We start from the raw sequence: 11,292 nt of genomic DNA, 5'->3' as shown, positions 1-11,292 counted from the left end.
AGTACATGTGTTTAGAACACTTGGAGAGCCTTTAATTGTAAGATTTGACTAGCATTTTTTATGTAACCATCCATACATGTTTTCACATCATTATCACTGTTCACCAACTACAAAGTAATTTTTGCCTTATTAAACAATATGTACTTAAATTCAAGAGAACACTACAAAAGCATTTCAGAGTAATTTTTGCCTAATTAAACAATAAGTACCAAAATTCAAGAGTGTTAACACTACAAAAGCATTTTTACCTAATTAAACAAGAAGTACTTAAATTCAAGAGAACACTCGAGAAGCACGTAAAAGTATGTCACATGGAAGGCTTAAATTGAAGAGAAATGGCTATAAAAATTATGTGAAAGTGAAAAATAGAGTGGCGTTTGTTAGTTCTTAATCTGAGGTTACTTTGCGTGCGGTGTTGTAAAATTGCAGGCGTACGCCTCTTCTCTCCACGCCCAGTTATCTTGATCATTTCTGTAACGATTAAGCAATCAGGCTTTAAAAGAAAGTAATTAGGTTTTTGATTAGTTCAAGAAATCATGGTAACCTTTGATTATGATTATCATTACCTTTGTTTCTGTCCTAATTGGGCTTTTATTTACAAACGATGAGATTGTTCCAGTTAGTAATGCAGCCCACATGTGTCTTCTAAGTCATGAGGTGCCTCTGTGTCTTTCTTCTGCAGATTTCTGTCATTCCAAAGAAAGAAGAAAGCATGCAGAGCCCTTTCTTTTGGTGCAAGATCCTCTGCCTGTGCTTTGGATATTTCTGTTGCCGTCCTCGCAGGCGTCCAAGGAGGAGTGGAGGACTATATTGAAATGCAGGTGCAAACACTACTCTGCTTTGCCGTGTTCATGTCGCGTTTTCGTTTCCATAACAAATCTACAATGTAATTATATAGGAAACCTTGCCATAATCTCATTCAAACAACATGTAGGCATAATTTAGAACAAGACAGAGGTTTGGAATGATATGATGGATGAGTTGCTTTTGCACTTGAGGTGAAACATGGGGCACACACAGATCACCCATCATCAGATGATGGGAGGGTCAAGTCCCATTCCCTGCACTTCGATGCCATCATATGGACCATATTGGTCTGCTGGCTTGGCTATGATGTTAAGCACAGATGCACCCTCTGCTCCCTTGCCAGCTATGGATGATGCACAGACAAAGGAAAGCTGTTGTTGAAGGAAAAACGTGTTTCCTGCAGAAGTGGGGTGGTAAAAGATACCAAGATGGAGCACAAATTACCCATCAGTTTTGACTGAAAAATCTTTGCTATTTGATGTCATGAATCATCACATCACAAGAGAAACGTTCTCCGGGCTCAAGGTCATTCCACTACAGTGGGAGGTGGTGGTTTGGAGGTGAGAGATCCTTTCCATGATGGTGTACTTGGGGAGGCCTTTCCCGGCCGCCACAGTGGTGGGGAGATAAACAAGCCAGCTTTTGAGGTGATGACATATCAAGTCTGGTGAAGATGGTGACAAAGCGGGTGGGAGGGGTGTTGACAAATCAGCATTGTGGTGAGATGTTGATGAGCTGATGGAAGAGGTTTTCACAGATCAGCATTGTGGTGCAGATGTTGACAAGCAGGTGGGAGAGGTGATGACATATCAACAAAGTCAGAAATTAATTCAAATGGTGACAGATTCTGGAGACAAAAGAAAGTGGATTGTACGGCCTAGATTCGTCCTCCATCGACCCATGACTGTGACGGAGCCGGTTGCCCCCCTCCTCAAGGGAAAGGCCTCGGCAAGGCCTTTCCCGGCCATCACAGAAAGTGGGGAGGCAAAGAAATAATATCAGGCCACATCAGGATGATGACAGGCTGTGAAGGGATGAGGCTCCAGGTCAGCATTCTGCATAGACAAAGAGTTACAATTGGGCCACATCAGCTGGCAGAAATGTCACTGACAGGCAGGTACAGAAGATTGATATTCCGACAAATAAGGCCTCCCAATTTGGCATTGGAGATTTGACATCAGGCAACTTGCCTCGGGTGATAGATCCCTTTTTCTTGGGCACCCATGTATAGCCTCTTAGGAAGATGACAGTGCATATAGGCCCACTCACATTGGGTCCAAAGTTCAAACATTTGACTACCCTTTGTATCCATCATGGAGAACCAAAGTAGGGGTTTTCACACACGTGCCTGTGCCTGCATCTATTGGGTGGCCACATCCCAATGAAGATGCACAGGCTTGTCCTTTAGGGTGATCTGTAAAGCAAGGTTCGGGAAAAGACAGGTTTGCTTTAACCTAGAGCTGGTTCAAATTTTGAAAAAGAAAAAGTCTTTCTCAGAAGGGTGCAAGAAGGAAAATTACCTCCAAATTTTGAAGTTTGAGATATAATTGGATGAAATTATGAAGAAAATACTTACTCAAAGTGATCATTTCCTCTTCATTCCATCATGAAAAGGATTCATGAAAGATATAGTAAAAATAGTTTCCTGAACATTGTTGTAAAGAGCCTGTATGGCTTTCACATGGTTAGACAGGATGGGCGGCACAAAAGATTGATGGGGATGAGATGGATGGTGTGCATCTGAACTGGATTTGTAGTGTTTTGCACCATACAGTTTCTATCCCTTTTTGCTAGTGTAATCATAAATGCATTTCTAAAAGAGTCTCTTTTAGATAAAAGTGTTGGGTATTTCGGAGTCTCATGTGTGTGTATCCATGTGTGTTGCCCCCAAAGGGTTATGTGTGCGTGCGAACACCTGCTTCGGTGTAAACACACTCTTATAACTAGATAAGGTAAGTGTGTGACATGTGTCATATGCTTATGTGTGCATGTGATTTATGTGAGTCAAAAGATAAGTTTTGCAACCTATAAAAGCATGTACTTGGTCAGTGAGTTATGCAATCATCTCTCTAGAGCATTGAGTTTCTCTCTTCTCTTCTCTCTTAGTACTTGTACTCTTCCACCATGGCTCTTGCCTGTGCATAACCCCAATGACACCTTCATTTGGTATCAGATCTTGGTGTTGTGAGCCTGCTGCTTCTACGACAAACTTGACCTGGGCATTGCATTGACTATAGCTGCGTTGCACATGGCTCTGTAGCAATTGCCACCGCCTCTGAGGGTCAAGGCAACCGGCCCATCTTCTCCAGTCGCTGACTCTCCTTTGCGTTCGTTTTTGCCCAGATCTGTCACCTTTTGCTATTACCTATGTAATAGTGAGAGTAGCAAAGTCACATCATCATCATCAGCAGCAGCAGCAGCAACAAATCTGTAATTTCAAAGAAAAATTAGGGTTTTCAAAATTTAGGGCCTTTTCATATCAAGGTGATAATCCTCTAAATTAAACTCTTGCTTTCAATTTATTTGGGGCTTTCTGCTGCAAAATTGAGCCATTAGCATCAAGATAAAGCTCATATATACATAAATTTGGAGGTTTTTCAAAATTGGGTTAAATTGTATTGCCTTGTTGTATAACGGCTCCATCTCCAATGTTCACCTTGTTTAGAGTAAGGGGGGAGGGAGCGCATTTGTGTTAATTCTATGAAAATTGAAACATCTTAATTCATATGATATTTTACATAAAGCCCTAGGTGGTGGACCCCCAAGTTATAAACTTGGTGTAAAGAGAGCTAACTTGATCCAAAATTTATAAAATGGGGCTTCATTTCTAGCTTTTACACAATGTCTATGATCTTGATATGTCAGAGAATGATTATACTTAGTGTCAATTAATCATTAATATACATCATCTCACTTTGGATTATTTATATTCACTTGCAATCTCTCTTTTAAGCTCTATGCATAAGAAATATGTATAGAGATATGTACATATTATACTTAGTGTCAATTAATCATTAATATACATCATCTCACTTTGGATTATTTATATTCACTTGCAATCTCTCTTTTAAGCTCTATGCATAAGAAATATGTATAGAGACATGTACATAGCTCTATGAATAAAGATATGTATATAGCTCTATGCATAGTGCTATGTCCATAACCTTATAGAGATATGTACATAGCTCTATGAATAAAGATACGTATATAGGTCTATGCATAGTGCTATGTCCATAACCTTATAGATAGTTCTATGCATAGAGATATGTAAAAGAAAGAGATAAAAACAATGCTAAAAGTAGATTGATGCGAATGAGGTGAAGTGACATAATAAGTTCACTTACACACTCACGTATAAAAGTGTGTACTCACTCTTAAGGGAAAAAAATCTCATAAGGAGGGAGAAAGTACCCTAGTCCATTATTAGCCTAGGCCTACACATCACTATTATATAATGGTTATAAATCCCTCCTGAAGTGAGATGCAAACATGTATAGGGATCATGTGGCTAATTAATTTCTAAATGGTAATAAGTCCTAAGCGTTGCAAAAATTTTGTGAGTCTTCATGAACATATGTGGCACATTATCGTGTATAGAGAAATAAGCCAGGCTAATCTCTCCTACAATCAGTCTCTCTGTTGTTGATCCATGGTATATACATGAATCACCAAGATGAAAGACAAATCCACTAGTGGACACTATAGCATCCATCCTAATTAGAGTCACTTAAAAGCATGCAGGTGAATATCACTCCCCTAAGTTAGCATAGAGTAGCCTAAGGGACTTGTTTGTAAGTGTCAAAATACTCACTTTGGAAGCCTACCAACTCATTTGATAGCTGCCAATATAAGTATCGGAACACTCACCTAGCAGCACAACCAATGGAAGTATCAGAACACTCACTTGGTAGCCTGCTAATGTAAGTATTAGAATACTCGCTTGGTAGCCTACCGAGGCTTACTTTTGGTACTGTGTATAAATCTTCTCAATAAGAGACCTCATCTCAAATGAAACATATAATTCGGCCTTGAAGGTTGAAATCTTCTTCTCATTAGGGCATGTTAGCAGCATGTCATCAATGTATAAAATAATGACTAAAAAACAATTCTTACTCCTAGAGGGTACTCTGTAACATGTGGAAGCTTCGGGGGAGATCGGTAACTTCAATGCTCAGAAACCAGCACACTTTTCACGACAAAACTAACCCACAAAACTGAATGAAGATGTGCAGAAAATAGAGAGAGAGAGAGAGAGGGAGAGAGGAGAGGACACAGTATTGGGTCCCAAATACCCTCTGTCGGGCCCCCACTATTTGCTTTATTAGAATGATGTAAATCTGAAAAGAAAATATAGAAATCTTGACCTTTCTTGGCTGAGAAATCTTTGCCCTTGACCTGCAGTCCTCCACCCCTTTGCTTTAGCAACTTCTTGGTTGTCCTAGCCCTTGTATGCTTGAGCACTTGGTGAATTGTGAGATGACTCAATGGGATTGTGGGCTCACTATTTATACGACTCCATAAACAGCAGTCGGCCAGCATTAATCCAGGCGGCCAGCACTAATTCTGTCCCACGACTGTAAAATCAGCATTAAATGCTGAATAAAACATATAAAATCTGCGCATCATTTCCTTTGATGGTTGGACACTATGGGCATGATTCCTTAGGGGCTGGGCACTGTCTTTAGGCTGTTTGGGGACTGGGCAGCCTGTATGGGCTGCCCCATACTTTCCCTTATAGCCATAATTAGGCTATACAGCCTGCAGGCTTCCCCTAGCTTGCCCTTAGGGTTGTCCTACAGCCCCTCCATGGCTGGTGGGTTCAGCCACGGCCTTCTTGGCCCTTACGGCGGTGGTTTTACACTATCCCCATGTTCACACAAAGACTCGGGGTAGCCCTATGGGCTGGCCCCTTTTCCTAAAAGCAAACCCTAACTACCTACCAATAATCTAGCACATCCAGTACTATACTAGATACACAGAATCATTGACATCATTCTAGAGGGAGACTCACAGCGCGGACTGGCACTGTTCATGTGCAGGACAATGCACACCTGACCTTGGACTCCTATGCAGGATAATGCACACCTGACCTCGGACGACTAGGATGGATCCCTGGTGGCTGACTCGTCCCCGAACTACTGGGCTCACATGGGACCAGTTTACCATCCCAGGTCTTCTACCTTCTGTACAGATATGTCTACGTGGCATCCAAGTGCGGGATGCACGTGACATCCCCTTTTGCTTAACTTGACGGAAGCTACATAGCCTCCAAATAATCCATCAATAACGCTGGATAGTCTTCCAAAAACTCTTTGTCAAGCCATACCGCTTCGTGGGTCCCTCGGTCCTGAAACTTCGTGGAGGAACCGTCTTTGTCTTCGGCCTGAGCCATGCTTGAAACAGTGTAGAAGGATCTGTTCTCCCCTTTTGCTTAACTTGACGGAAGCTGCATAGCCTCCAAATAATCCATCAATAACGCTGGATAGTCTTCGAAAAACTCTTTGTCAAGCCATACCGCTTCGTGGGTCCCTCGGTCCTGAAACTTCGTGGAGGAACTGTCTTTGTCTTCGGCCTGAGCCATGCTTGAAACAGTGTAGAAGGAACCATAACTTCTGCTTCATCAACAATATCTGGTTCCGCCTCATCTTTAACTTCTAAAGGGATCGGACCTGCATATGGCTTTAACCAACTGACGTGAAATACATCGTGCATAGTCCAACTCGGAGGTAACTTTAACCGCATAGACACCTCATTAATCTTCTTCAGGATGGGAAAAGGTCTAAAGCTCCTAAAAAACAACTTTGGGCATCGCTTGCCCACCTATTTCAACCTTTGCTTCATAATCCAAAGATAAACCCAATCCCCTTCCGAAAACTTCATATCCCTTCTGTCTTTATTGGCCTGTCGAGTATCGGCCTCTTGTGCTTTAGCCAACCTGTCTTTAACTGACTCTAAAATCTCCAGGTAAGACTCTGTCACTCTATTCGCTTCAGGTACTGAAGACGAGGTCCTGGTCAATAACGACTGGAAAGGTCTCTGCCTCATATGGAGTCCTGCCAATAGCTGAAGAAAAAGAATCATTCAAAACAGCTTGAACTAAAGGCAAATAAGATTCCCACTCCTTGCTGATTGTGGACATAACACTTCAGCACATCAAAGGCAACTGGTTGTATATCTCTGTCTGGTCGTCCATCTGTGGGTGGAATGCACTGGAAAAATTCAATTTATTACCAAAGTTATCAAACAATGCCCTCTAAAAATGACTGGTAAACTTGGCATCTCGGTCTGACACTATGGTCCTAGGAATCCCACCAATCGGGTACCAATGCCGAATGAACAATTGGGCAACATCCTCGGCGGTCACATTGGCCCTGCAAAAGGAATAAGCATAACAAATTTGCTAAATCTATCAACAATAGTTAAGCACTGCGTATTACGCTTACTCTCGGATAGGGAGGCAGATTCGTGTCAATTGAAATATCTTGGAAAGGACCCTTAGGAATTGGCAAGGGGTGTAACAACCCGATCTTCTTTCCACGAGGAGCTTTCACCTTCTGACAAATATCACAGCATTGTACATATGTAAATACATCTTGCCTCATCTTTGGCTAATAATATTGCCGTTCTAATTCCTCCAGAGTCGAATTCATGCGCCTATGACCACTAGTAATGGCGTCATGGGCATCATGGAGAAGAGCTGCCCTGAACGACTTCATGACACACAGTCGGCCTTTGTAGAAAAGCTAGCCACCATCGCGTAGTATCAGAAAGTGGCATGGTCCTGTGGCATCCAATGCCTGTTCCCACGTGTACCGAATTCCTTGGAATCCGTGTACGTGTGCTTCATGTCATCTAGTCCTATACCAACAAGATCGAGTCTAGTGGTCTGAATCAAAGTCACTTGTCCCTTCCTGCTCAAAGCATCGGCCACCACTGGATTGGCTTTTCCTGGAAGGTACTCAATCATATCACCAAATTGCTGGAATATTTGACTCCAGCGGTGATGTCGATCACTCCACTGTGCACTTGGCATTGTCTGAATCCAGCATAATGCTTGATGGTCAGTGTTAACCTCAAAGTCACGGCCATACAGAAAATGTTTCCAATGTTTCAAGGCATGTATAACTGCTAGGAGTTCACGATTGTAGACTGAGTAATTTTTCTCTGCGGGCAGCAACTTACGAGACATGTAAGCTACTGGATGACCATTCTGTTTGTAACACACCACCAATTGTGATATTACTCACATCCGTGAGTGATCACCTGAAATGGCTCGTCCCATGAGGCAAGTGCTAGACAAGGCGCTTCTGATAAAGCCACCTTGAGGTTCTTGAATGCCTCCAACGCTCGTGGAGTCATTCGAATCTTTTGCCTTCTTGTCTTCACACCCTTTAGCAGATCGGTGAGATCTGCCGAGAGATCAGAAAACTTGTCTATGTGGGTGGAGTATGCCTAGCATATACCCACAAAGGATCTGATGTCATCGGCTATTTGAGGTATTTTCCAATTGACAATCTCGGCCACTTTAGCCGGATCAAGTCAAATGCCTTCGTCACTAATTATGTATCCCAAGTAATGCACCTGGAACAGATAAAATTTTGACTTCTTTTCATTGACGTAGAGCTCATTGCTTTCCAGTAACTTAAGGACTTTCTCCACATCAATGTTATGCTGCTCAACCGTAGCTGAAAAAACGAGTATGTCGTCCAAAAATATGAACACACACTTTCCAATCAAGTCCCGAAAAACACGCATCATCATGCGGTTAAATGTAGCCAGGGTGTTCGTCAAGCCAAATGGCATGACCACAAATTCATAGTGAGTCCATTCCATACGGAAGGCTGTCTTGGGGATGTCCCCCTCCATAATACTCACCTGGTGGTACCCACTCTTTAAATTAAGTTTCGAGAACACCTTTGCTCCATTCATCCTCTCGAGAATATAATCAATTCGAGGCATCGAGATCGGTGCTGTAAATGGCAACACGCTGGGGCGGATGAAGCCAGATTGCAACAATTCTTGGAGTTGGCGGTCCAACTCCGATTCCATAGCCTCGGGAAAACGATACAGAAACTTGCTCGGGGGTTCCGAGCCTGGGAGGGTGTTAGATCGCTGTAACACTGCTATGGGCGCTACCACAAGAGGGGACGGCCTCTAGCTCACCACCCAGCCATAGAGGAAGAATGAGGATTGCCCCTCATCCCCCAGGATATATAGTGTGTGGCTTGCCGTCCACACTAGCCTGGCCGCCCATGACTCCGCATGGGCGTCCTCTTCCACTGAACCCCGGATGGCCACGTCCTTGGCCATCCGGTTTGCCGCCGTCGGTCTCACAGGCATTACAGCCTATGTGACATTACCCCCCCTTAAGAAGAGTTTTCGTCCTCGAAAACAAACTGGGGAAACCTCTTGGAAATTGCACTACGGCGTTCCCAGGTAGCTACCTCCTCATCCCTATCTGTCCATTTAACAAGTACCGCCTGGTATACTTTATGTCAGGTTTGTCTGTCACGATACTCTAGAATCTTTTCAGGTTCATGTGGTATCTTTGGTGGCTCTATCAAGTCCACCAAAATCTTTGGAGAAACTGCGTTCTCTAGCCCGTGAACTGATTTCTTCAGTTTACTCACATGGAAGACAGGATGGACTTGAGAACTCTCCGGTAACTCAAGTTTCGATCCGAGAGAAAAGTGCCTGCAATCGCTTTGGTGTGTGCGACGGGGAGAGAGAGAGAGAGAGAGAGAGAGAGAGAAAGAGAGAGAATTCTTCCCTTCAATTCTGGCCGCCTCCCTCCACACCCTCCATTGGGGAGATAAGGATGAGATTTTGAATGGTTGAAAACCATTAAGTGGGCTCCGGTCCCCCGGTCACGCACGGACCCTGACCCAATTGAAACTCACGCTCTGATACCAGTGTTAGATCGCTGTAACACCGCTATGGGCGCTACCACAGGAGGGGACGGCTCTGGCTCACCACCCAGTCATAGAGGAAGAATGAGGATTGCCCCTCATCCCCCAAGCTATATAGTGTGTGGCCTACCGTCCACACTAGCTTGGCCGCCCATGACTCCGCATGGGCGTCCTCTCCCACTGAACCCCGGATGGCCACGTCCTTGGCCATCCAGTCTGCCGTCGGTCACAAGCGTTACAGCCTACGTGACAGAGGGGGTTAATCTTGTGGTCCTCCGGTCTGGACGAGAAGAGCTGGGGAGGGAGACTGTCCCAAAGAAAAATCTTCTGGAACTTTTCATGGAGAGTCGAGTACTTCTCGGAAGCACTGGCCATCGTCTAGGCTGTCTGGATGTATATCATCGCACAATGTGCGCCTTTCCTGACTGCTTGCTTAGGAAAGTGTGCTTGTCCCACGACATCAGGAAGAAACTTGTGAATCCACTAAATGACCAAAATTATGTCTGCTCCTACAAGACGGGCAACCATAAAATCACGCATAAATTCTATGCCCTGAATAACTAATTTAGCACCTAGAGCTTCATACTTGACGCTCGTTGTCATGCCTGTGCTAAAACCCTCAACCTGTTTGTCCACCATCGAAGAAGTCAGGACGAAATGGGCATGCCTAGCGGCCTGTTCCATGACCACATCCTCTGTGCTGCCGTTGTGTCAAACAAGACAACGACTCTCTGGCCACCTATGTAGCCAAAGGACTTGAGTAATTTACTGTGCTTATACTCCTGGTCATGGGCGCCCTTCTGCTTATCTTCGAGCTCCCGACCGTCGACGGTTAATAATTGCTCCAACTAAAGCACCGAGATTTGATGAACTAGGGGCAGCCACTAAGGTCTGTGTGGGAGCTGAGCTCACCAACCACCACGGAAGCTCTAGAGGCTTCTTAGGACACTCTCGAGAAGTATATCCTTTTGTATGACAAAAGAAACATCTACGCTCCTTCTTGTACTGAGAAAGCTCCTCAACTCAACTTGCCGCCTGTCTTGCCTGCCTCCGCTTTCTGGTCTGGAGTAAGCTTAGATGCATTGTTCAAGTTCTTGGAGCCAGAGGCTCCCGGGCTCTATCCTGGGGGGAAGACCTCGTCTGGTTCTGGCCTTTTTCCCCCGAGGCGGTAGCCTTGGGAGTCTTGGGCTTGCCACCATTATGCTTCATTTATGCACTCTGCGCAAGCAAGAGTGCGTCTTCAAAGGTGGCTGGCCTAAACATATGCACCTCCCACTGGATTTGCATGCCGTCAAGGCCATACAAAAATGTCCCTTCTGTCCGAATCAGATAAGCCTAATTGCAGACATAAAGTCAAAATTCTATTAGCAAACTGAAGGACTGGTTGCGCGTTCTGACGCGCTCCCTTGAACTCGTCTTCGAGTCGCCTCAAGGTAGTGGGGCAATAGAAACCGCTGCTTAAGGTCGTGATCTCTATTATGTCTACATTAGCCTCGCAAACAAGTTGACATAATTCTTTCATGCCTCACTAACAAGTGGCTAGTCTAATTGACTCATTTACTGTACTTCATGTTTA

At 44.1% G+C, this 11,292-nt stretch overlaps 1 long non-coding RNA gene across 1 annotated transcript; it reads left to right on the top strand.

Moving 5' to 3' along the window:
- Positions 1 to 419: 419 nt before the first annotated feature.
- LOC147607518 (uncharacterized) lies at positions 420 to 3,140 on the top strand. The gene is made up of 3 exons (XR_015264752.1): positions 420 to 539; positions 683 to 821; positions 2,981 to 3,140. It is a non-coding gene; the product is annotated as an uncharacterized LOC147607518 (long non-coding RNA).
- Positions 3,141 to 11,292: the final 8,152 nt, after the last annotated feature.

This window comes from Cibotium barometz, chromosome 55 (assembly GCF_041138505.1).
Source record: "Cibotium barometz isolate CiBa-2024 chromosome 55, ASM4113850v1, whole genome shotgun sequence".
In the NCBI taxonomy this organism is placed as follows: Eukaryota; Viridiplantae; Streptophyta; class Polypodiopsida; order Cyatheales; family Cibotiaceae; genus Cibotium; species Cibotium barometz.
Note: the sequence above shows the minus strand (reverse complement) of the source record. Positions and strands in the feature narration are given on the sequence as shown.